The sequence below is a fragment of the Macaca mulatta genome, chromosome 14 (assembly GCF_049350105.2).
Source record: "Macaca mulatta isolate MMU2019108-1 chromosome 14, T2T-MMU8v2.0, whole genome shotgun sequence".
Taxonomy (NCBI): Eukaryota; Metazoa; Chordata; class Mammalia; order Primates; family Cercopithecidae; genus Macaca; species Macaca mulatta.
The window spans coordinates 71421457-71449288 of NC_133419.1; the positions used below are offsets into that span (position 1 = coordinate 71421457).

Here is a 27832-nt window from a genome sequence, read left to right on the forward strand (position 1 = left end):
CCAGGATGATCTCAATCTCCTGACCTCATGCCCCACCTGCCTCAGCCTCCCAAAGTGCTGGGATTACAGGCATGAGCCACTGTGCCCAGCCTCTTTTTTTTCTTTTAGTCTTGCTAGTGGTCTATCAATTTTGTTCATCTTTTCTAAAAACCAGCTCCTGGATTCTTTTTTTTTTTTTTTAAGGATTTTTTGTGTGTCTCTCTCCTTCAGTTCTGCTCTGATCTTAGCTATTTCTTGCCTTCTGCTAGCTTTTGGATTCGTTTGCTCTTGCTTCTCTAGTTCTTTTAATTGTGATGTTACAGTGTCGATTTTAGATCTTTCCTGCTTTCTCTTGTGGGCATTTAGTGCTATAAATTTCCCTCTACACACTGCTTTAAATGTGTCCCAGAGATTCTGGTTCGTCATATGTTCGTTCTCATTGATTTCAAAGAACATCTTTATTTCTGCCTTCATTTCTTTATGTACCCAGTAGTCATTCAGGAGCAGGTTGTTCAGTTTCCATGTAGTTGTGTGGTTTTGAGTGAGTTTTTTAATCCTGAGTTCTAATTTGATTGCACTGTGGTCTGAGAGACAGTTTGTTGTGATTTCTGTTCTTGTATATTTGCTGAGGAGTGCTTTACTTCCAACTATGTGGTCAATTTTGGAATAAGTGCGATGTGGTGCTGAAAAGAATGTATATTCTGTTGATTTGGGGTGGGAAGTTCTGTAGATGTCTATTAGGTCTGCTTGGTGCAGAGCTGAGTTCAATTCCTGGATATCCTTGTTAACCTTCTGACTCATTGATCTGTCTAATATTGACAGTGGGGTGTTAAATTCTCCCATTATTGTGTGGGAGTCTAAGTCTCTTTGTAGTCTCTAAGGACTTGCTTTATGAATCTGGGTGTTCCTGTATTGGGGGTGTGTGTGTGTGTGTGTGTGTGTGTGTGTGTGTATGTATGTATTTAGGATAGTTAGCTCTTCTTGTTGAATTGATCCCTTTACCATTATGTAATGGCCTCTTTGTCTCTTTTGATCTTTGTTGGTTTAAAGTCTGTTTTATCAGAGACTAGGATTGTAACCCCTGCTTTTTTTTTTTTTTTTTTTTTTTGGCTTTTGCTTTTGCTTTTGCTTTCCATTTCCTTCGCAGATCTTCCTCTATCCCTTTATTTTGAGCGTGTGTGTGTCTCTGCATATGAGATGAGTCTCCTGAATACAGCACACTGATGAGTCTTGACTCTAACCAATTTGCCAGTCTGTGTCTTTTAATTGGGGCATTTAGCCCATTTACATTTAAGGTTAATATTGTTATGTGTGAATTTGATCCTGTCACTATTATGTTAGCTGGTTATTTTGCCCATTAATTGATGCAGTTTCTTTCTAGCATCAATGGTCTTTACAATTTGGCATGTTTTTGTAGTGGCTGTTACCGGTTGTTCCTTTCCATGTTCAGTGCTTCCTTTGGGAGCTCTCGTAGGGCAGGCCTGGTGGTGACAAAATTCCTCAGCATTGGCTTGTCTGTAAAGGACTGTATTTCTCCTTTACTTATGAAGCTTAGTTTGGCTGGATATGAAATTCTGGGTTGAAAATTCTTTTCTTTAAGAATGTTGATATTGGCCCCCACTCTCTTCTGGCTTGTAGGGTTTCAGCCAAGAGATCCACTGTTAGTCTGATGGGCTTCCCTTTGTGAGTAACCTGACCTTTCTTTCTGGCTGTCCTTAGCATTTTTTCCTTCATTTCAACCTTGGTGAACCTGAAAACTATGTGTCTTGGAGTTGCTCTTCTCGAGGAGTATCTTTGTGATGTTCTCTGTATTTCCCTAATTTAAATGTTGGCCTGCCTTGCTAGGTTGGGGAAGTTCTCCTGTATAATATCTTGAAGAGGGTTTTCCAGCTTGGTTCCCATCTCCCCGTCACTTTCGGTTACACCAGTCAGACATAGATTTGGTCTTTTCACATAGTCCCATATTTCTTTGGAGGCTTTGTTCCTTTCTTTTTACTCTTTTTTTCTCTAAACTTCTCTTCTTGCTTCATTTCATTCAGCTGATCTTCAATCACTGATACCCTTTCTTCCACTTGGTCAAATTGGCTACTGAAGCTTGTGAATGCATCACGTAGTTTCGTGCCATGGTTTTCAGCTCCATCAGGTCATTTAAGGTCTTCCCTACCCTGTTTATTCTAGTTAACCATCATCTAATCTTTTTTCAAGGTCTTTAGCTTCCTTGTGATGGGTTCAAACATCCTCCTTTAGCTCAGAGAAGTTTATTACCGACTTTCTGAAGCCTACTTCTGTCAGCTCATCAAAGTCATTCTCCATCCTGCATTGATCCATTGCTGGCGAGGAGCTGCAACCCTTTGGCGGAGAAGGGCTGCTCTGGTTTTTAGAATTTTCAGCTTTTCTGCTCTGGTTTCTCTCCATGTTTGTGGTTTTATCTACCTTTGGTCTTTGATGATGGTGACCTACAGATGGGGTTTGGTGTGGATGTCCTTTTTGTTGATGTTGATGCTATCCCTTTCTGTTTGTTAGTTTTCCTTCTAACAGTCAGGTCCCTCAGCTGCAGGTCTATTGGAGTTTGCTGGAGGTCCCCTCCAGACCCTGTTTGCCTGGGTATCATCAGCGGAAGCTGCAGAACAGTTAATATTGCAGCACAGTGAATATTGCAGCCTGATGCTTCCTCTGGAAGCTTCTTCTCAGAGGGGCACCCAGCTATATGAGGTGTCAGTCGACCCCTACTGGGAGGCATCTCCAAGTTAGGTTACCTAAGGGTCAGGGACCCACTTATGGAGGCAGGTCTGTCCATTCTCAGAGCTCAAACACCATGCTGGGAGAACCACTGCTTTCTTCAGAGCTGTCAGACAGGGACGTTTAAGTCTGTGGAATTTTCTGCTGCCTTTTTGTTCAGCTATGCCCTGCCCCCAGAGGTGGAGTCTACAGAGGCAGGCTGGCCTCTTTGAGCTGCAGTGGGCTCCACCCAGTTCGAGTTTCCTGGCCACTTTACCTATTCAAGCCTCAGCAACGGTGGATGCACCTCCCCCAGCCAGGCTTGCGGCCTCATAGTTGGATCTCCGACTAGCAGTAAGCAAGGCTCTATGGGCGTGGGTCCTGCTGAGCCAGGAGTGGGATATAATCTCCTGGTCTTCCATTTGCTAAGACCATTGGAAAAGTGCAGTGTTTAGGTTGCAGTGTTCAGATTTTCCTAGTACAATCTGTCATGACTTCCCTTGGCTAGGAAAGGAAATTCCCCCAACCCCTTGCACTTCCCAGGTGAGGCAATGCCCCACCCTGCTTCAGCTTGCCCTCCATGGGCTGTACCCACTTTCCAACCAGTCCCAGTGAGATGAACCAGGAACCTCAGTTGGAAATGCAGAAATCACCCGTCTTCTGCATCAATCACGCTGGGAGCTGCAGACCGGAGCTGTTCCTATTTGGCCATCTTGGAACGCTCCTCCCCACTTTCATTTCCATTCTGGTTTAGTGATCCCTATAAAATTCAGGGTAAATATAAAATTTTACCACTGACCAGGAAGTTTTTAATCCATATTTTAAGTTATAAAACATGTTTTGTTATACATAATGAAATTATTACTGCAGCCAAATTAACAATATATCATCTCACAGAATTACCTGTTCTTGTGGTAAGAATGCCAAAAATCTACTCTTAGAAAATAAGTTAATATTTCATTATACAAATACAGTCCTCATGTTATACAAAAGCTCTCTAGGCTTATTCATCCTTTATAGCTGCAACTTTGTACCCTTCACCTACATCTCCCTGTTTCTTCTCCTTCACTGCCCTGGGTAACCAGTTCTACACTCCATTTCTGTCTTTGACATTTTCTAAATTTCACATATCTTTCTGTGTCTGACTTATTTCACTTAGATGAAGTTGAGGACATCATGCTATTGTCACAAATGGCAGTATCTAGTAATGCTACAACTTCTCTAGCCATTCATCTGTCAATTGACAAGTAGGTTGATTCCATATCTTGGCTATTGTGAATAACAATTTTATGAACATGGAAGTGTGGTTATTTCTGCAAGGTGCTGATTTCATGCCCTTTGAGTAAGTACCAAGTAGAGGGATTCCTGGGTCTCCCTTTGAGTAAGTACCAAGTGAGGGATTCCTGGGTCTTATGTTCTGTAAACTGCATGGATATTCCTCAAGAGGTTTTCTATAACGGCTGATATGGTTTGGATTTGCCCAAATCTCATGTCAAATTGGAGGAGGGGCTGCTGGGAGGTGATTGCATCATGGGGTCGGATTTCCCCCTCGATGTTCTTGTGATAGTGAGTTCTCACGAGATTTGATGGCTTAAAAGTGTGTGGCACTTTTGCCTTCACACTCTCTCCTGCCATGTGAAGAAGTGCTTGTTTTCCCTTTGCCTTCTACCATGATTGTAACTTTCTTATGGCCTCCCAGTCATGCTTCCTGTTAAGTCTGTTGGACTGTGAGTCAAACCTCTTCTTAAATTACCCAGTCTCAGATAGCACCTTATAGCAATGTAAGGACAGACTGATACAATGGTCATACCAATTTGCATTTCATCAACAGCATACAAGGGTTTTCTTTTCTCCTTTACTTGGCCTACAGAAAGACTTAGACAACCACAAAATAATAGTGGGAGATTTCAACACCCCACCAATAGCATTAGACAGATCATTGAGACAGAAACTAACAAACTCTGGACTTAAACTCAACACTCAGAAAACTGGACCTAATAGACATCTACAGAACACCCCATAACCATGGAATATGTTCTTCTCATCTGCACATGGACCATATTCTGAGATTAACCACATACTTGGTCATGAAGCAAGTCTCAAGTTCAAAAAAAATGAAATCATACCAAGCACACCCTTGGATCACAGGTCAATAAAAATGGAAACCAATATCAAAAAGCTCTCTCAACTACACAAATGCATGGAAACTAAACAACTTACTCCTAAATAACTTCTAAGCAAACATCTAAATTAAGGCAGAAACTTAAAATTCTTTGAAATTAACAAAGATGGAGATACAATTTACCAAAATCTCTAAGATGCAGCCAAAGCAGTAAGAGAAAAGTTTATAGCCCTAAATACCTTCATCAAGAAGTTGCAAAGGGCTCAAATTAACAATCTAACTTTGTACCTTAAAAGGACTAGGAAAAAAATTCCCAGTGCCAGCAGAAGAAAAACATTAGAGAAAAACCTAATGAAATTAAGATACAAAAAATCCAAACAAAAGGTCGATAAACCCAAGAATTCTTTGGGGGGGAAATAAACCACAACTAATAGACCCTTAACTAGATTGAGATCCAAATAAGCATAATGAAATAACAAAGATAATATTACAACTGATCCCAAAGAAATGCAGAAGATCCCCAGAGACTACTATGAATGTCTTTAAGCACACAAATTAGAAAATTCACAGTGAATCAAGAGATTGAAACCCTGAAAAGCTTCAGAAATTGAATCAGTAGTAAAGAAGTTCTTAATCAATGTTAATGTCCAAGATATGATTTACGGCCCAAAGTGTGGTCTACTTGGTGAATATTCTACTTGGTTTACTTAAAGAATGTATATTCTACTGTTTAAATATATTGTGTGCATTTCGATTGAATACTGTTGGTTAAAATATGTTCAGTGTTAACTGGCTTTTCTATTTTTTCCCCATACCCTTATCTGCTGGATGCATTACTGATGGAGAAAGGCATTAATCTCAACCTTTAATAATGGATTTACCTATTTCTTTCAGTTCAGTTTTTTGCCTCACATATCTTGATCTATTGTGGGTACATACACACTAAAAATTCGTCTTTTCATAGACTTGACATCATTATCATACATTCCCTTTTATGCATAATAATATTGCTTTCTCTGGAGTTTGCTTTGACTGTAGTTGATATAGCTATTCCAGGTTAATTCTTTTAATTTTTAATTTTTGTGTGTACATAGTAGGTACATTTTAATGAGGTAAATAAGATGTTTTGATACAGATATGCAATACATAACACTCACATCATGGAGAGTGGGGTATCCAATCCCTCAAGCATTTATCCTTTGTGTTAAACAATTCAATTACTTAGTTACTTTGAAATGTGCTGTAACATTATTGTTAACTCGTCACCCTGTTGTGCTATTAAATAATAGATTTTATTCATTCTATTTTTTTACCCATTCACCATCCCCACCTTACCCCTCCTGTAACCTTCCCAATGCCACAGATAATTAAGAACATACAATATTTGTTTTTCTGTGCCTGTGCTACTTCACTTAACATTTTCATTTCCATCTATGTTGTTGCAAATGACAGGATCTCATTCTTATACACAATGGACCACTATTCATTTATATGTGCCACATTTATTTTATTCATCTGTTGATGGACACTTAGGTTGCTTCTAAATCTTTGCTATTGTGAACAGTGCTTCAAGAAAAATGCGAATAAAAAAATTTCTTCAATATACTGATATCATTTCTTTTAGATATTGTATTAGTCCATTTTCACACTACCATAAAGAATACCTGAGACTGAGTAATTTATAAAGGAAAGAAGTTTAATCGATTTAAAGTTCTGCGTGGCTGGGGAGGTCTCAGGAAACTTATGGCAGAAGGCAAGGGGGAAGCAGGCACCTTCTTCACAAAGCAGCAGAAGAACAGCAAGCAGGGGGAATTGCCAAATGCTTTTAAATCATCAGATTTCATGAGAACTCCCTCATTATCATGAGAACAGCATGAGGGAAACTGCCCTCATGATCCAACTGCCTCCCACTAGATTCTTCCCCAACATGTGGGGATTACAAATCAAGATGAGATTTGGGTGGAGACACAGCAAAATTACATCAACTATATACCCAGCAGTGGATTGCTGGACCATATGGTAGCTCTATTTTTAGTTTTTTGAAGAACCTCCAAACTGTTCTCCAGAATGGCTGTACTAATTTACATTTCCATCAACAGTGAATGAGGGTTCTCTTTTCTTGACATCCTCGCCAGCATTTGTTAGTGCCTGTCTTTTTTATATAAGACATTTTAACTGGGATGAGATTTATAGTTTTGATTTTCATTGCTCTGATCAGTAATGTTTAATGCCTTTTCATGCCTGTTTGCCATTTGTATGTCATCTTTTGAGAAATGTCTATTCAAATATTTTGCCCTTTTTTGGTTCAGATTACTAGGTTTTATTTCATATAGAGTTTGAGCTCTTTATTCTGGCTATTAATCGGATACATCATTAGATTTTTTTTAAAAGTTTTTCATCTTTTTTGATGTATGCAGTTACATCTATAAACTTCCCTCTTGCTGCTTTCACTATATCCTGTGAATTTTGGTATGTTGTTTCTATTTGTTTCAAGAAACTTTTCAATTTAATTTTTTCGTTGACCACTGGTCATTCAGGAGTGTATTGTTTAATTTCCATGTAGTTGTATAGTTTCCAAAATTCTTATTATTAACTTATAGTTTTAGTTCACTGCTGTCAGAGAAGATGCTTGACATTTGTACTGGTCAGGGTTCTCTAGAGAGACAGAACTAGTAGGATAGGTGTCTATATGAAAGGGAGTCTATTAAGGAGTATTAACTCACATGATCACAAGGTGAAGTCCCACAATAGACTGTCTGCAAGCTGAGGATCAAGGAAACCAGTCCAAGTCCCCAAACCTTAAAAGGAGGGAAACTGACAGTACAGTCTTCAGTCTGTGGCTGAAGGTCCCTAGTAAATCACTGGTGTAAGTCTAAGAGTCCAAAAGCTGAAGAACTTGGAGTCTGATGTTTGAGGGCAGGAAGAAGCACAGGAGAAAGATAATATCTGGAAGACTCAGCAAGTCTGCTTTATTCTAGCCACACTGGCAGTTGATTAGATGGTGCCCACTCACATTGAGAGTGGTTCTGCCTTTCCAAGTCCACTGACTCAAATGTTAATCTCCTTCAGCAACACCCTCACAGACACACCCAGGAACAATACTTTGCATCCTTCAATACAATCAAGTTGACATTTGTTAACTATCACAACATTATTTCAACTTTTTGAATGTGTTAGCACCTGTTTTGTAACCTAACATACGGTCTATCCTGGAATAATCCATGTGCTGAGGAAAAGAATGTGTATTTTGTAGTAACTGCACAAAATGTTCTCTAAATGTTCTCTATTAGGTCCATTTGGTCTATAGTGCAGATCGAGTCCAGTATTTCTTTTTCTGTCTGGAAGATTTGTCCAATGCTGAAAGTGGGGTGAAGTCTCCAGCTATTATTGTATTGGGGCCTACCTTCTTTAGCTCTAATATTTGCTCTATGTATCTGAGTCCTTCAGTGTTGGGTGCATATATATTTAAAATTGTTGTAACCTCTTGCACAACTTGACCTCCTTATCATTACATAGCAACCTTTGCCTCTTAGTTTTCATCTTAATCTACTTTGTCTGATGTAACTATTCTCATTCTTTTTTGGTATCTATTGGCATGGAATATTTCTCTTCATCTCTGTATTTTCAGTCTGTCTTTATAGATGAAGTGTTTCTTCTAGGCGACAGATCACTAGGTCTTGTTTTTATCATCCATTCAGCCACTCTTTTGACTAGAGAGTTTAGTCCATTTATGTTTAATGCTACTGATAAGTAAGGACGTAACTCCATCTTGCTGTTTTCTTGTTGTACAGTCTTCTCTTCCTCCTTTCCTTCCTGTCTCACTTTAGTGAAGGTAATTTTTTTTTTTTGAGGTGGAGTCTTGCTCTGTTGTCCAGGCTGGAGTGCAGTGGCATGATCTTGGCTCACTGCAAACTCTGCTTTACAGGTTCAAGCAGTTCTCCCACCTCAGCCTCCCAAGTAGCTGGGATTACAGGTGCCTGCCACCACGCCTGGCTACTTTTGTATTTTTACTAGACATAGGGTTTCACCATGTTGGCCAGGCTGGTCTCGAATTCCTGACCTCAGGTGATCCACCCACCTTGGCCTCTCACAGTGCTAGGATTACAGCCATGAGCTACCATGCCTGGCCAGGAATTTTTTTTCCTCTGGTAATATGACTAATTTATTGTTTTTTGTGTATCTATTGTAGGATTTTGGTTTGAAAGTACCATGAGGCTTCAAATACTATCTTTACAACCCATTTTTTATGCCAATTATATCTTAATCCTGTTCACATAAATAAGAAAAAACTAAAACTAAAACTTTGTTCCTGTGTTAGTCTGTTCTCACACTGCTAATAAAGACATACCTAAGACTGGGTAACTTATAAGGAAAAAAAAAAGGTTTAATGGACTCACAGTTCCATATGGTTGTAGAAGTCTCACAATCATGATGGAAGGCAAAGAAGGAGCAAAGGCACATTGTACATGGCAGCAGGCAAGAGAGAATGTGCAGGAGAACTGCCCTTTATAAAACCATCAAATCTCATGAGACATTCACTATCACAAGAACAGCATGGGAAAAACCTACCCACCCCCATGATTTAATTACCTCCCACAACATATGGGGATTATGGGAGCTACAATTGAAGATGAGATTTGGGTGGAGACACAGCTAGACCATATAATCTCCTGACTTTTTAATGTTTTATTTCTATCTTATTGTACTATTTCTTAAAGATGTTATTTTTGATCATCTTTTAGTCCTTCTACTTAGCATAAGAGTAGTCTCCACATCAGTTAGTATAATTATATTCTTTGTTTTTCTATGTACTTACTATTACCAGTGAGCAGATAATTTCTTCTTGCTCATTAACATCTTTCCTTTCTGATTGAAGTATTATTCTAGCATTTCTTGTAAGACAAGTCTGGTGTTGATTAAATCCTTCAGCTTTTGTTTGGGAAATTCTTATCTCTTTTTGACATTTGAAGAATATTTTTGTCAGGTATATTCTGGAATAAGTCTCTTTTCCTTCAGCTCTTTAAATATGTTTTGGTCTGTATGGTTTCCACTAAAAAGTCTGCTGCCAGATATATGAAAGCTCCATTGTATACTTTCTCAGGGACTAGAGTCAAAAACCTTAGTCTACCCAGCATTCTAATTGTACTGCAACTGGGCTGGCACCAAAAACAGAAGATGCAGTCCTTCCCACCTTTCTCTCCCCTTTCCAAAGGCAGGGGAGCCTCACCTCATGGCTACCACCACCTTAGGCCCATGGAAAATGCTGTCAGACCACTACCAATGTTCCCTTTAGGACCCAGGGCTCTTAAGTCAGCTTGTGGTGAAAGCTGCCTGGCCTGGGACTCTCCCTTCAGGGCAGTGGGCTCCCCTCTGGCCCAGGACAGGTCCAGGAATGCCACCTCAGTCAAGTCCTGAAACTGGGGACCTCAACAGCCTGCTTCATACTCTACCCCCTCCCACCATGCCTGAGCTGGCACACTTTACCCTCTGCTTTGCTCAAGTGGAAGTGTTGCCCCATAGCTACCACAGCTGGTAATGGGCTGAGTCTTACCTGAAGCCAGCATGTCTCAGAGGTTCAAAGTCCCTTGACATAGTACCTGGGTATTGCTGCTGTTTATTCAGGGCCTAAAGGCGCTTCAGTTAGCAGGTGATAAATGCTGCCAGGACTGCTTCCTTTCCTTTAAGGTAGCAGGTTCCCTTCTGGCCCAGGGTGTATCTAAAAATGTCATCCAGGAGCTAAGACCTTATGACTCTGACCAGTACCCTATTCTACTGTGGCTGAGCTGGTATACAAAATGCATAACAGTCCTCCCCACCCTTTTTTCTTTCCTCTCCAAACAGAAAGAAGCAGTCTCTTGTCGCTGTGAGCTGTGCAGCCTGGGAGAGTGGAGTGATGCAAGCACTGTTAGCAACCCTGGCTTGTGTCTGAGTAGGTCATGTGCTGCCCCCGTCTACCGTCTCTAGGCCCAGTTCCACACTAGGACTCATAGTTGCAGTTCTCGTGGCCTAAATTGCCTTTCAAGTTTAGAGCCCCAGAGCACTTTAGCCCTCAGTGGCGAGGTTTGCATGAACTCATGTTCTAACTGTTGGGATGGTGATTCCCCTCTGTCTAGGGATGATTTAAGTATTTCCTCTGTGGATGGGCAACAACTGAGTCTGGGATGATTCTCCTGTCTGCTCTAACAGGACAGCACTGAGTTCGTTGCCTCACAATTGCTGAGTTTTCCCTCCCCCAGCACCTGGAGATGCTCACCACACTGCCACTGCCCAGGGATGTTGAGAGTGGTTTCAGCACTTGAAGACCTTTTTTTCTACCTCTTCAGTCACTCTTTTAGTGATACAAAGTTAAAACCAGGTACTATGAGTGCTCACCTGATTTCTTTGGTTATTATGAAGGTGCTTTTTGTGTGTGTAGATAGTTGTTAAATTGGTGTCCTTGTGGTAGGGACTATTGGTGGTGCCTTCTATTCCATTTTGCTCTTCCTCCTGGAAAGAAATCTCCCAGCTTGCTTTTCATTATTAGCAAAACGATGGAAAAGACATACTGTGCTTATAATCTGTGCCTTTATATTTAAAGTAGATTTCTTGTAGACAGCATGGTTGGGTCTTGGTTTTTACTCTTTAATCTGCTCCAAACTTATTTTTAAAAATAAAAAGTCAAAACTTGAATACAAACAACATGGCTACAGATCACATACCCTTAAAGACAGGACTGGTTAAACATAATTTTTTAATCCTAGCAAGACTCAGCTGACTTATTACTGTCCAGGTCCTGAGGCTGAAGAGGTATCCTGGAATGTCTAATTCCTCTGGATTCTGAAACTTCTTTCCTTGTTCATATTGATTTAGCCATCTTTGTACCCATCTTGCATTGGAAAATTGGAAGACATTAGAATTCTGGGGATTACTCTGCAAACGCAGGGAGAAACGACAAGAAAGCACAGTTCACAGCTTTCTTGCCCAGGAGTATCACACAGAAAAGCAACCTATGAGGTATCAGTAACCCTGTCCCCAAAGAACCTCAAAGTGGCCATTGTGACTAAAAACAAACATCTCTCAATACCCTTGCATCCCCTCAAATTCTAGATTGCAAGTATATCTTGGGGGTGCTCTTTCATCCTTGCTGTACAACTCAACTTTTGGCTTCACCCCAAGACTCAGATTGTAGCATGAACATAGTATACTGGGGAAAGAGAACAACTTTTCCACACATAGTGTACCTAATGCCATTTGTTCTCTCATATTACAACTTGAGACAAACATATTTTGGGGAAGATAAGATGATGCCAGCTATCTCAATTTAAGTCAAATCTTAACTCTGGAATTCTCAATTGACGTGACTTCTCTAGGATATTTAACATAGAAGTACAAAAGCAATTAATGACAATAAATTATACTACTTTAAAAGCCTGACATATATAGTTATTTAAATCTCACAAAAATTAGTGAAATTGATTCCATCAGCAATGTTAAATAACTGAAGTTCATCGTACTAGTCAGGGTTCTGCAGAGAACCAGAACCCATAGGATGAGTATATATAAAAATATATAAAGAATTGGCTCACATAATTATAGAGGCTGACAAATCCTAAGTTCCACAGGATGAGTTGCCAAACTCAAGACCTAGGACTGTCAATGATTTAGTTCTAGTCTGAAGACCAACAGGCTTGAGACCCATGAACAGTCAGTGTTTCAGTTTGAGTCCCAAGGAAGGAAAAAAGCTGATGTTCCAGTTCAAAGGCTGTCAGATAATAAGGGTTCTCTGATCAGGGAGGGTCAGCCTTTTTGTGTAGTTAGGCCTTCAGCTCATTGGATGAGGTCTACCCACATTAGAGAGCAATCTGCTTTACTCGTCTGCCAATACAAATGTTGGTGTTTCTGTGGGATGTCTTAAAAATTAAGAATGATAGACTGAATAAAGAAAATGTGGTACATGTACACCATGGAATACTATGCAGCCATAAAAGGAATGAGATCATGTCCTTGCAGGGGCATGGATGAAGCTGGAAGCATCATCCTCAGCAAACTAACACAGGAACAGAAAAGTACCTCATGATCTACTCATAAGTAGGAGTTGAACAATGAGAACACATGGACACCGGGAGGGGAAGAACACACACCAGGACCAGTTGGAGGTTGGGGGGTGAGGAGAGGGAGACAACTAGGACAAACAGCTAATACATGCAGGGCTGAAAACCTAGATGATGGGTGGATAGGGTGCAGCAAACCACCATGGCACATGTATACCTATGTAACAATCCTATACGTTTTGCACTTGTATCCTGGAACTTAAAGTAAAATTAAACAAAGTAGGCAAAGACATGAAGAGACAGTTTTAAAGTCAAGAGACAATAGCTGTTGACAAGGCTGTGGAGAAATAGGAACACTTTTACACTGTTAGTGGGAACGTAAATTAGTTCAACCATGGTGGAAGACAGTGTGGCAATTCCTCAAGGATCTAGAACCAGAAATACCTTTTGACCCAGGAATCCCATTACTAGGTATATACCCAAAGGAATATAAATCTATTTGCAGCACTATCTAAAATAGCAAAGACATGATACAACCCAAATGCCCATCAATGATAGACTGGGAGGTGTAGGTAAAATAACCACAGAAATGGACATAAACTATTTCAACTTGTGATTATACAAATTTTTAAGCAAAAACAACTTGAAAAAAGTAGTAGAATGCAAATTTACAATGTGAACAACATTTGTATTTAAGTAATTTTCTTTGTATAGCCTAGATTTTTATATTAAGATTTTTTTATAATAGCAATGATTAACCAAAGAAAAGTGTTTATATTGGTTAGGCCAATACCCAAGGGGTTTTTCGCACCCTTTTTTTGTAACCTCTCTTCAGTATCCCTCTTGGCATCCTTGAGTACCTCTGGCCCAGGGGAGGATTGTCAGAGACCTGGGGCCAGCCAAGAGCCCAGAAGTGGGGAGGTGGGAATAAGTCTGTATTCTGGTCCTTGGAGGTAGAATGTGATGGGTGTAGTGGAGACTGTTCCCAAGAGGGTAACTAAATGTCCAAATGGAAGTGTGCAGGCTTCTCTGTGCCACCCTTGGGAAGTAATTGGCTGTTTTCTAACCAAAAAAAAAAAAAAAAAAAAAAGCAGAGAAGGAATTGAAGAGATCAGTGGCATTGCCTCCCCTTGACAGTCAAATTTGTTCCAGCATCCACACCAGAGATGACCACCGTTAAGAAACAGAACCCAGAGCTCTACAGACAATACCCCAGTAAGTAAGTACATTCCAGAGAAGGGGCCAAAGTTATTGGAAGCAATCTCAAAGTTTCAGAAACTATATTTGCTTTTTGGTCCATCTAGGTCCTCCCTCACAGATCTAGTCAAAAGTAGAGAAAATAAGTTGAGTATAAACTGCCTGAGATTGAATCAAAGGAGAAGAGGAGCCCCAAGGTGGAAGGCTTGGTTGCCTAGTATTTCTTCAGAACAGGAGAGAAAAGATTGGACTATTCCAGCCTGATCAGTCTTCTTGTCTTCTGCTTCACAGTAAGGCAGCCTTCTCTGCTGACTTTATTCTCACACTATTGGCAGGTCTCTTCAATTGATTATATCCACATTAAGGAGGCTACCCACACCATGGGAAAAAATAAAATCAAAGGTCATATGAAATAGCACTCTGTCTGAATCCTGTGGAATGGGTCAAAGAACAGGGAGGAAGAGCAGGTAAAAAGAACACAGCACCCATTCAGAGGCCAGGCATCGTAAACCTTGGCTTTCTCTGTATATACACACACACATTTACAAACAGCTCACTTAATACATGAAGGAACTCCAAGGTAGCTATTTCTCCCCTGAATTATACAGACCAGAAAACAAAATAAACACTTTATATTGTCTAATGTCACAGAGCCAGAAACAGTAGAGTTAGTATTTGAACTTAATCTAATCCATGCTTGTCACCATAACAATCTTTCAAAATCCTTGGACTCACCATCAAAATGCCTCTCCCAGGGTTTGTGGGCATGTTACCAGTGTCCAGGTAAGGATGCCTTCAAGTGGGCTGACACAGAAAATATTTCTCTGGAGTGCTCTAGGTGCCACAACCTAATTCAGATCATCATTTAAGATGCCAATAGGGTATATGTATATGTATATGTATGCACACAATAACAATATGTTCAACTTTCTCTTGTCCCAGCTTTCTCTGGACACTTTTTGTGATGAGTAGCCACTGTTGACTTACCCTCACATTGAGTAATTGGATTCCTTTCTGCTTTAGGATGATGGTCCACTATAATTTTCAAGATGTTAGGGATTCTCCTTTTATATATAAAATTGCACATTGACTAATGTTCATCTTGGATCCCTGTTCCATTCATACAGTTCCTATACTTTTACAACATCTCCTAAATCTAAGATGTCCTATGTAACAGAAACACAAGGAAATCACTCTAATATATAAAATGTAAATTTTAGTCTATTCCCATATTAAACAGCAAGAATTCAGGGAAGGGCAGGTGCTGTCATGTGCCAAGAGCTTCACACTCATCTCATTAGTTCTATATACTTATCCTTTGCAATATTCTCCCCACTTCACATATAAATAAAAGGGAGGCAATAGGTTAAGCAGTTTGCCCAGGGTAAGATGAAGGTCTGGAAGGGAAATCTGGTTTGTTAGTAGCAAGTCAGTGTCCTGAGCAGCTGTGTGGGACTGCCTTCGAGGACCTCCTTTCCTTTCCCAACTTACCCAATGAATCCAAAAGAAATGACTGTATAAGAATTATAACTTATTTACTTATTGAAGAATTAGTCACTAAAGAATCAGTTAATATGGAAAAACTCATCAACCATTAAGTTCACAAAATTTTCATATTTCTATTTAGCACTCAGTCAATGCCTGACCAAATGTTAACTCATAAAAGCATAAACTGAATGTCGGAGCCTGAATTAAGGAGCCATGAGTCTGTACAGGAAAGTTTCTTATGCTTATTTGCTATGGAAGTGTAACTGCTATTTAAATTTTAGATAAATTGAAATGTGCATGTGCTTGTTTGAGAAAATTTGGGGGAATGTGGCGACTATGGCGTCTCTTCCCCCTTATCCACCCACTCTGGTATAGACTAGAGATACCAAAGAAGGGTGATCCGGGTTAAGGGCCTCGAGGGATATAAAATTTCCCTAGGTAAAAACCAAAGAGGTAGTGAAACTTAGCAAAAATGTGTGGTGTCATGGGACTTGCTGACTAATGGTAAGAATGGTCAGGAGGGCAGGCCTGAGACAGAGGACATGTCAGACCCTGATTCTGAACCTTCAGGATGTGAACAATAGGATTCCTTGCTAGACTTCTAGAAGCATCTGAAGGACAGAGGGCAAAAAGTAGACAAGGGTTTTTATAAACTGATCTTCCTGTCTCCTCACAAGGAGGCCAAGGAGGATGTGGTCGGGCAGAAGGGTCTTGCTGACTGTCATATCAGTCCATTCTTTTTTAATCCCTATTAGATGGACAAAATATCTAGTAAAAGTTGCCCAAAGATATATTTCTTTTTTATCTCAAATTATAGGTGATATTAAGATTCTGGCCAGGAAAACTTATAGATCCTGTCCTTAGAGTAAACAGATCCTGTCCTTAGAGTAAACATTTCTTAAAAACTCATATCCGTTTTCATTTTGTTTAACCATCAAGTCTGGGCAACTTTAAGTGTGAGTGGATCATGAGGTCAAGAGATCAAGACCATCCTGGCCAACATGGTGAAACCCCATCTCTACTGAAAATATAAAAGTTAGCTGGGTGTGGTGGCACATACCTGTAGTCCAAGCTACGTGGGAGGCTGAGGCAGGAGAATAACTTGAACCCGGGAGGCGGAGGTTGCAGTGAGCCAAGATTGCACTACTGCACTCTGGCCTGGTGACAGAGCAAGACTTTCTCAAAAAAAGTGGGTCCTGTGCTAAATATCTTTGATCAACTAGATTTGACAATCTGAACAAACCAATGTTAAACCCATTCAGAGAAAAGGTAATGTGCTTCCTTAGTACATTTACCATAGCACATTTTCTCTTTACATTTTTAGCAGGTTTTGATATTTTATAACCTTATTTTAAAAGCTCTTGATGATTTTTGAAGGCATAATATAAAAAAGCACAAATCTCATCTACCCAAAATCAACAGACAAAAGCTGGGTCCAAATCTTCCTAGACAGTTTTCTATTTAAGGGTGTGTGTTTCTCTCTCACATGCATACACTTTAATACAATTAAACCATAGTTTAATCTGCCTCCTGCTATTCCCTGACATATTATACTATGATGTGAACATTATACCAGGAAGTGCTTATCTTTTAAAATATCAATATAATCTAATTCACTGAATGGATGTAGTAGAATTTAAACAATGCTTTATTTGTGGGCACATTATTCCAACTTGACATTAGTAAAAAATTTGTTGCAAACATCTAATCAGTATATTTTTTATTAGTGTTGCTATTGATCAGTGATAAGAGAAGCATATGCAGGCACTGGCTCAACACATTACATGGATTTACGTTTAACTATTACACGTAGAACTCTTTTGTATTTTGTTTCCTTCAGAAAAAGTTCCTTTGAGTAAAATTATGAGTTAAAAGGGATGCATAATGTTGCGGATTTTTACAGTGTGGTAGGGTGATTTAGTAAAAATCATGAGCATGCCTATTTCTACACTTAATAGCAGGTATTGTTATGGACAATTTATCTTATAAAACACAAACTGATTTTTTTTCAAGTTGGCATTCAGAATTCTTCTTTATTATAGGCACCACCAGTCACCCTGGAAGGAAATGAGAATCTAGTCTAGAGTTCCCAGAAGCAGTATCACTCACAAGAGCAAAAATCTGAAACTAAGAGCTCCTGTCTCCTGGATCCCCAGGTCCCTGAATATGGCCACCTCTGAAGCCAGGCTTAAAACCTTAGGGACATGTGGCTCTCACATCTGTGCCATCCTCGTCTTCTACATCCCCATTGCTGTTTCCTCTCTCACACACCACTTTGGCCATCGTGTGCCTCCCCATATCCATATCCTTTTGGCCAACCTTTACCTCCTCATCCCACCTATCCTCAACCCAATTGTCTATGCTGTCCGCACCAAGCAGATCCGAGAGACTCTTCTCCATATTAAGGCAAGGACTCAAACCAGGTGACTGTTCTATATCTTTTTATTTTAGGTTCAGGAATACATGTAAAGGTTTGTTACATAGGTAAACTCATGTCACAGGGATATGTTGTACAGATTATTTCATCACGTAGGTATTAAACTGAGTACTCAATGGTTATCTTTTCTTATGGGGCATATAATACTTAGTCATGACAGGACAAAGCTCTAACTGGGGAATCCCATGAAATGTCTGGGTCCTACCTGAACTTTGAGGATAAGAGTCTAAGAGCAATCCTAAAGTCTATTCCGTTTGATCATGGATTTTCTATACAGTATAGACCTAATATCTGAAAGTGAAGAAAATCATGGCATGAGTTTTATACTACAATTCCCTGTTTAACTATAAAATTAAGCAACATAAGCATACAGGCCACAGAAAATAAGATAATTTTTATCCTTTACTTTTTTGGTATAAAACTTCATTCCTCTTTGTAGAATGTTATAAAGCAGAATTTCTAGAAGGCAGAATTATGTTCTAACATCTTGGGCAGTTTACAAATTCTGTTAGTAAAGTTCTGGAAAATCTCAACTGTTGACAAGCTTTTCCAACCTTTTGGCTTGCCCCGGAAAAGGCCTTCAGTTGAGCACAAAAATAATATAAGTATGAGAAATCTTAATAGGACTTGGAATGAGACCTTACCACCCACAGGAATTAAAATCCTCAAACCAAGTCTTGCCCTATTTAGACAGATGAGTTTGCAATATTCTTTATCTCCTAATAATAGGGTTAGCTGAGAGCAGGGAAGAGTAGACAGAGAAGGGCATTAGAAGATTCCATTTCAGAGGCCCTGAGATTGGCATATCTGGTAGACAGGAGCCACACCAAAATAACGAAATGGCATAGAGGGAAGAAGGTAATGGGATTGTGAAGGGGGTTGGGGTAGCTGATAAGCCAAAGGTGATGAGAATAGATGGAAGTCCTGTGGTGCTTGTAAACTTTGAAATGCTTCCAGATCTCACTGGATAATTCTTGTTGCTACTTCTGAATTATGATTTGACCACTTTCATTATTCACTGATCACAAAGGTTCTGTAATGAGGCCTACTTCAGGCCAGAAACCTGCAGGAATTTTGTGGCAATGCATGACAAGTGGACAAGTAGAATGAAGCAGTCACTCCCAATCCTAGTGATCCAGAATTATGATTATGTACATTTTAGTTCTCAGATGTTTCCAATTTTAAATCATTTGACTACATTTACAAACAATAACATCTAAGAAGGCTAAAGTGACCAATTGTAGGTTAAAAATAAGTTGCTTTAGTGTTTTTAAAGACAAAATTCTAAAGAAGCCAGTAATCAAACCGCAGCTAGCATATAAACTTAATATCACTCCCACGACCCCCACCTCTACCCCTGCCAAAAATGTAGGAAACTGTAAATGCATGAGCTCTTTTCTAAAGTTTAGTCTAAACCCCTGAACCCCTGACTAGTTCTAAATTTCTAGCCTCAATCTATGCCTAACTCCAGGACCAAGTTGAGTCACATTTTAATTTTCTCTATTGTCTTGACATAAGAGGTGGTCATTCCTCTATCTTTTTCAAGGTCTCTGCAGTCCAATGTCTGAATCTAATATTGAGAGAAGATAGGCTTCTATGAACATAATTTTAGTGCCAAATGTAATCTACTGATTAGTATATTTTCCTCAACTCCAAATAAAAGTCTGAGCCAGAAACTTATTTTATAGATGATCTCCTAATCATAAGCCCAGGCATTGGAGAAGATGATATTCAAGTCCAGCAATAACACTAGTGCTGAGGAAAGTGACCAGGAACTTTTGTCACAGGATATCTCCTTGGCATAATGCCTAAAATCTTTTTATACCATGTAAAGCAGAGTGTGCATATAGCATGAGGGCTCTTAAAACCTGGTCTTAATTCAAACTAGTAGGATTCGTATTACACTAAGAACTTTCTGAAAGAATAACCTTAGAAACCCCATACCAAAGTATTTTTCCCTGGATGGTCTGCTGGGTCTACCATAGACCAAGACCAAACACCAATCATCTCTAGTGTCTTCACATGGTGTTGAATGATAGCAGATAAGGAGAATATCACTTGTGCGTATGCTACTATTCCACCCAGGGACAACCACTCATGACAAGTTCTATTATACTTGGGGTATGAGCTGAAGCACATTACAGCATTTAGTCCCACTGTCAGCAGTAATCATGGGTAGGCCTTTTCATGCTGAAGGTGTTATCTCCAAACAGGATGGAAGGGAATATACACTGGAGAATGCATATTGTGAAGATAAGACAAATAAGTCCAACAATTGAATCTCTTATTCAAAGCCAATGTCACATTTCCCTGTCACACAAATGTTTCTTTCCCATCACTAGCACTTAAAGTGGGAATAAAATACACTACCATCAGCCTCTTTTGAGTCTACAGGTCTTCACGGAAAAAGTAAAGATTGGGAGACAGTTGAGAGAGGAGGCATTGTTGTGATTTTATGTTCTTAACAGGTGGCTAAGAACCTCTGCTCTGAAATCAAAGAGCAGAGATGGACCCGAAACAGTATCTGTCAGACCAGACATGTTGTATAATGTAAGCCTCAGTTTCCTCTTGAAAATGAAACTAATGGCAGCCCCTTACAGATTTTTTTATAAGAATGTGATAACATAAAATGCTTCTATAGTACCTGGCACATAAAGAATAAAAACATGCCTCTTAATACTTACCATACACTAAAAGGCACTGGGGGGTTGGAGGTGATGATAATTGGAGAAGAGTAATTGGAACAAGTTCCAGGAAAGGCCAGAGAATGTTCTCATCATGACTTATGAATGTACTGACCTTGGCTTTAGAAAGCTCCCTTCCATTTTGCTTCTCTGCAGATAGTTGTATAAACAAAGTCAGCTTTTCTCTGCTCCCCTTGGCTGCCTGGCACCCACTCATGTACATCTGAGGCTTTTCAACTAGAGTTACACCCACCTAATCAGCTCTATGTTGGTAAAAACAAAACACCCCTAGACAATTCCTTGTAAAACAAGCATAAATCTTATAGCCACAGACCCAGTTATGTAAAAATATAATTGGCTTCAGGTTTTTCTACATCAGCCAGAATGGGTCTTTGAGTAAACATAAAATGAATCATAGATGACAGCCACATTCTACCAAATCCAATTAACATTGATCTTAGTCAATTCCAGTTTATAATTCATTCTGATACAATTTTCAAAACACCCCCAGGAGTTTTCCTGTCACCTTCCTGTGTTAGATTTAAAACTGCAGTAGGGGATGAAGTGGGATTTTACCAAATTGTCACAAAGGAAGTCACATGAAAGAGGAATGCCTTCTGCTTATTGTTCCTTGTCTGGCCTTTGACCCAGACGTGTCTTGTTCTGTAACGTATGACCAACACAAACTAGTATTATGTCTTCAGTGTTTTAAAATAAACTAATCTCCTTTTTAGGAAATATCATCGACTACTTTTGTTTTCAGCAACTAGAGAAATTAAGTTCACATGGAACAAATAGCCCAAGTGTCCAGTTATGTTACTAGCAATGATGAGTTGGAATGAGCATCTTTCTGTAAGAATATTACTTCCTGTCTCAGTCCTGATTGGTGAAATAAGTTGGATAAAGATGAATGTGATTAATAGACACATAACCATTCAAGGGATACAAGTATGAGGGAAAGGGAATAAATTTCGCCCCTTGGAATAGCTAAATTAGAAAGATAATTAGATATGTGATAGAGAAAATAGGTGAGATAATGGACTTTTACTTAGAGGAGCCACCAATCTCCATTTAGTTCAGCCAAGACTTCTCAGATGTGTTTAATGCCATAGGGGCTTTGTACTATGTCATCTTGACCAAGCTGGAACCATGTTACCCAGACTTCCCTTCCCTCTGTGGTTCCTGGCTAGGCTGGCCACAAAATATAGTTTTGTGATGCCAGAAGGCAGAAATGAAGCAGCAACCATTCTCTGAAGGTCAGCGTAGAGAATCTGGTACTGCTGCAGCTCATGCTCCTTACCATTGATTGCAGGTTCACCTCAATGGCTTGGGGCATCATCTGCTGTTTAAATCCCTTCCTTCTCTTTCTCCAAGTCCTAGACTAGGTACATTGTGCAGCTCTATGGTAAATGGTACCAGCTCCTTTTGAAAATCACCGGCATTGTCAAGGTTTGAAATAATGAAGGACAGAAATAGACTCTAGGCTGTCCTTGTGTATTCCAGTCCATCCTGGCTCCTGTTTAATTCTTACTTTCTGTCAATTCACATCCATGTTTTCTTCCTGGCTGTTAGCCCTGCTGACCTAAGGTCTCATACCTATAATAAACCTTATATCATTCATAGTATTTCTGCCTCTTTAATCAATCCTAAGAAGCTTGATACATTGTACTTCTCTACATACCCACTCCTACCAATCAAAGACAGGAAGGAAAATCTATAGTCAGTACTACTCTATAAACCTTTTTAGTGGAGGCACAAATTCACTTTCTCTCTTTAATGATTCCATATGTTATCTTGCCCAATCATTCTGGCAGTAAGAATGACATCTATCCACAGTGCTAGGATAGCTTGCTTCTAAAGGCTGCTTTCTCCTCTCAGATTCAGTGTTCCATAGAAATGGGATTATTTATAAATCTTTTATGATTATTCTCTCGAAGAGTTGAAGAACCAGAGAAATTGCCTCATTGTTGGGCTACCACTTGAGAATAAACCATTTTTAGATTGCCTCATTACAGACTATACATTCCCCCTCATCTTTCTACACTGGAGCCTGTATTGCACTTACGTCTCCTCACTCCTAATTTGACCTATCTCCGGCTGCTCAGATGTGTTCAAGCATGACAACCTCCACAGTCTCTAAAGCATAATTGCATGGGCAGATGTTGCGGATTGAGGCTGCTGCTTCCCTAAATTCAGCCTGCTGCTGAACCTAAATACTTTGGTAATCAGCCAAACGAGTCAATCATGCTCTTTATTTAGGTGCCCTTCGCCTTGAACAATGGTGAGGAGGCTAGTTTATGTGATGAACCACATACTGAATAGGCAAAAGCTGGAAGCATTTCCCTTGAAAACTGGCACAAGACAAGGATGCCCTCTTTCACCGTGCCTATTCAACATAGAATTAGAAGTTCTGGCCACAGCAATCAGGCAAGAGAAAAGAAAAAAAGGGCATACAAATAGGAATAGAGAAAGTCAAACTGTCCCTGTTTGCAGATGACATGATTCTATATCTAGAAAACCCCATTGTCTCAATCCCAAAGCTTCTTAAGCTGATAAGCAACTTCAAAGTCTCAGGATACAAAAGAAATGTGCAAAAATCACTAGCATTTCTATGAGAAGCAGAAACAAGCTTATGTCAAGCTGCCAACTTCCCATGACAAAGCAAACAATCAAGGAGAATATTTTCAGGAATAAGAGCTAAACTCTCGCATGCATGGTATTCTTTCATGACCAGAGGAGTGGGAGAGAGGGGTAAGATACCATAAATCCTAAAACAAAAGTGATCTTTTCATGTTTTTTTTCTAAGTTGATATTTCTACAGGAAAAACTAGACCAAGAATTCTATCCTGTTTAAAAGGAAGTAGGAGGCTTTTTTTAACTTTTAAGTTCATGGGTACATGTGGAGGATGTGCAGGTTTGTTACATAAGTAAATGTGTGTCATGGGGCTTTGTTGTACAGACTATTTCATCACCCAGGTATTAAGCCTGGTATCCATTATTTTTCCTGATCCTCTCCTTCCTCCTACCCTCTGGTAGGCCCCAGTATGTGGTGTTCTTCTCTGTGTCCATGTGTTCTCATCATTTAGCTCCCACTTATAAGTGGGAACATGCAGTATTTGTTTTTCTGTTCCTGTGTTAATTTGCTGAGGATAATGACCTCCAGCTCTATCCATTTCCTTGCAAAGCACATGACTTTGTTCTTTTTTACAGCTGCAGAGTATTCCATGGTATATATGTACCACATTTTCTTTATCCAATCTATCATTGGTGGGAATTTAGGTTGATTCCGTGTCTTTGCTATTGTGAATAGTGTTTCAGTGAATATATGCATACATGTGGCTTTGTAATAAAACGATTTATATTCCTTTGGGTATACACTCAGTAATGGGGTTGCTGAGTTGAATGATATTTCTGTCTCTAGGTCTTTCAGGAATTGCCACTTTATCTTCCACAATGGTTGAACCAATTTATACTCCCATCAACTGTGTATAAGTGTTACTTTTTCTCTACAAACTTGCCAGCATCTGTTATTTTTAGACTTTTTAATAATAGCCATCTGACTAACATGGTATCTCATTGTGGTTTTGATTTGCATTTCTCTAATGATCAGAGATGTTGAGCTTGTTTTCCTAAGTTTATTGGCCACATATATCTTCTTTTCAAAAGTGTCTGTTCATATCTTTTGCTCACTTTTTAATTTTTTTTTTCTTGTAAACTTAAGTTCCTTATAGGTGCTGGCTATTAGACCTTTGTCAGATGCATAGTTTGCAAAATTTTTCTCCCACTCTATAGGTTTTCTGTTTACTCTGATAGTTCCTTTTGCTGTGCAGAAGATCTTTAATTTAATTAGGTCCCATTTATCAATTTTTGCTTTTGCTGCAATTGCTTTTGGCATCTTTGTCATGAAATCTTTGCCCATGCCTATGTCCTGAATGGTATTGTATTGGTTATATTCCAGGGTTTTTACAGTTTTAGCTTTGACATTTAAGTCTTTAATCCATGTTGAGTTAATTTTTGTATAAGGCATAAAGAAGGAATCCGGTTTCAACTTTCTGCATATAGCTAGCCAGTTCTCCCAGCACTACTTACTAAATTCTTTCTTCATTGCTTGTTTTTGTCAGGTTTGTTGGAGATCAGATCGTTATAGGTGTGCAGTCTTATTTCTGAGTTCTCTATCCTGTTTCATTGCTCTATATGTCTGTTTTTGTACCAGTAATATGCTGTTTTGGTTACTATAGCCCTGTAGTATAGTTTGAAGTTGGGTAGGGTAATGCCTGCAGCTTTGTTTTTGCTGAGGATTGCCTTGGCTATTTGGGCTCTTACTTGGTTCCACATGAATTTTAAAATACTAGGTTGATGCAAAAGTAATTATGGTTTTTGCTATTGAAAATAATTGTAAAAACTGCAATTACTTTTTCACCAACCTAATAGCTTTTTCTACTTCTATGAAGAATGTCAATGGTAGTTTAATGGGAATAGCATTGAATATATAAATTGCTTTGGGTAGTATGGCCATTTTCACAATATTGATTCTTCCTATCCATAAGCATGGAATGTTTTTCCATTTGTGTCATCTCTGATTACTTTAAGCAGTGGTTTGGAGTTTTCCTTGTAGAGATCTTTCATTTCCTTTCTTAGTTGTATTCCTAGGCATTTGATCCTTGTTCGTGGCAATTGTGAATGGGAATGAGTTCATGATTTGGCCCCTGGCTTGACTGGTATATAGGAATGCTAGTGATTTTTGCACATTTCTTTTGTATCCTGAGACTTTGAAGTTGCTTATCAGCTTAAGAAGCTTTGGGATTGAGACAATGGGGTTTTCTAGATATAGAATCATATCATCTACAAACAGGGATAGTTTGACTTTCTCTATTCCTATTTGTATGCCCTTTTTTTCTTTTCTCTTGCCTGATTGTTGTGGCCAGAACTTCTAATTCTATGTTGAATAGGCACGGTGAAAGAGGGCATCCTTGTCTTGTGCCAGTTTTCAAGGGAAATGCTCCCAGCTTTTGCCTATTCAGTATGTGGTTCATCACGTAAACAAAACTAAAGACAACCACATGATTATCTCAATAGATGCAGGAAATGTTTTTGATAAAATTCAACATCCCTTCGGGTTTAAAAACTCTAAGTACTGAAGATGCATATCTTAAATTAGAGCCATATATGACAAACCAACAGCCAACATCATACTGAATGGGCAAAAACTGCAAAGCCATTTCTAAAGAGAATGTTTGTTCAAGTAAAGCCCACCCTTACCAACAATCCTATACTCCTGCATTCTTAGACTTTGTTCCAGCTTGACCCCATGTCTTGTGTGGCTTCTTCTTTGGGAAGTCTTATTTCTACTTGAAACACTTCAGCTCAATTACCATTACATCTGATGTCTGGCATATCAAGGAAAGTATAGGAAAGAACAAGGCACATAGAAATGTTTTACTCTGGGAGCAGAACAAAAGTTACGACCTAAAATAAAGGTTAAAAGTTAAGATGTGGAACCTTTGGGGTATTACAACACAAGGCTCTGGGTGTGAAGTAGTTTCACCATGCAATGGTTACTAACTTGTCAGAGGCTTATGAGACAAAACACCCACACAATTTACATGAAGCAGATTTATTATTTACAGGTAGGCAGCAAAGGGCAGTAGGCTAGAATTCATGCCAAGCTGGTCCCCCAAGGCTCAAGAAAGTTGACCAGGATAGGTTGAGTTTCACCTGGGTGTGTGCCACATTTGAACCACACTTCAGGGACCCTAGAAAGACCCCTCTGGGTTTTGTTCCTGAGGCAACATGACACCCTGGGCTAAAACATTGAAAGACATCCTGTTCCTAGGGAGAACTAAAGCAGAGCCGGTCTGTTCCATCCAGTTCTTTTGTATCTCAGGATGTTGTATTCCCTGCACATTCTATAATTCTTTAGAACTAAAAGCAAGGGGAGAACCATGTCAGTCCAAGACCATCCAGAAAACTGTTCTACACTAGGGAGAGGATCTATGGCATTGGAGCTGTCTATACCTGAGGTTATAAGCTAAAACTAGAGGGAAACAGTAACACGCCATTCAGAAAATTTAGGATTTAGTATCAATGACAGCTGTTATTTACTGAACTTCTTTCCTTTGGTCAGATACTAACCTGGGTACTTTCTAATCACAATGGATACAGATGTCATCTTCAGATTCTTATATCTACACACTTCCTTTTCTGTGGGTGATATTGCTGGGAATAGCAGACACTTAGAAACATAGGTCAGCTAGAGTCAGGAGACTAGAAGCAGCAAGACATCAAAATAGACTACAGTTAGACTTCCGACTAAGTCCTCAGAAAACTCTGAATCAGTCACCATAAAATCAGGCCATAACTAAGCATATGAGATGGGAATTCTGGCAGCACTGGGCTGTTAAAAATTGAGTTTAGAGAGAGGAGACAATAAAGATACTAGTGCTGCTCCTTCACACTTGTTCTCCTGTCCTGTTGCTCTAATCCTGTAATACTTGAGCACAAGAATTCCATCTTTGATATATTTAAGGCCTCATAAATTTAAGGCCTAATAAATATTTGAATGACTGAAGTTTGAATGGATAAGACAATTAAATTGTATATCACTCATGGAGTTTATATCTTGACACAATTAGGATGTTACTGTCTTGAGGCTTCAGGAAAAAACAAAAATCTTAGAGCCATAGATAGCTGTCAGTTCCACCAACAGCCCAAGCCAAATGCTTGGCAACAGACTTGGCAATTATTTATTTATTGGCAATTATTTATTTATTTATTTGTATTATACTTTAAAATTCTAGGGTACATGTGCACAATGTGCAGGTTTGTTACATATGTATACTTGTGCCATGTTGGTGTGCTGCACCCATTAACTCGTCATTTACATTAGGTATATCTCCTAATGTTATCCCTCCCCTACTCCCCCCACCCCACGACAGGCCCCAGTGTGTGATGTTCCCCTTCCTGTGTCCAAGTGTTCCCATTGTTCAATTTCCACCTACGAGTGAGAACATGTGGGTGTTTGGTTTTTTGTCCTTGCAACAGTTTTCTGAGAATGATGTGGTTTCCAGCTTCATCCATGTCACTACAAAGGACATGAACTCATCCTTTTTTATGGCTGCATAGTATTCCATGGTGTATATGTGCCACATTTGCTTAATCCAGTCTCTCATTGATGGAC

General features: G+C 39.3%; 1 protein-coding gene across 1 annotated transcript in view; it reads left to right on the forward strand.

Annotated features, from left to right (window-relative positions):
* The first annotated feature begins 6619 nt into the window (after positions 1–6619).
* TRIM21 (tripartite motif containing 21) overlaps positions 6620–27832 on the forward strand; it is a 117302-nt gene continuing 96089 nt past the window's right edge. The window contains exon 1 of the mRNA XM_077961154.1: positions 6620–6629. The gene's annotated coding sequence lies outside the window, so the exon portion shown is untranslated. The remainder of the gene's footprint in view (positions 6630–27832) is intronic.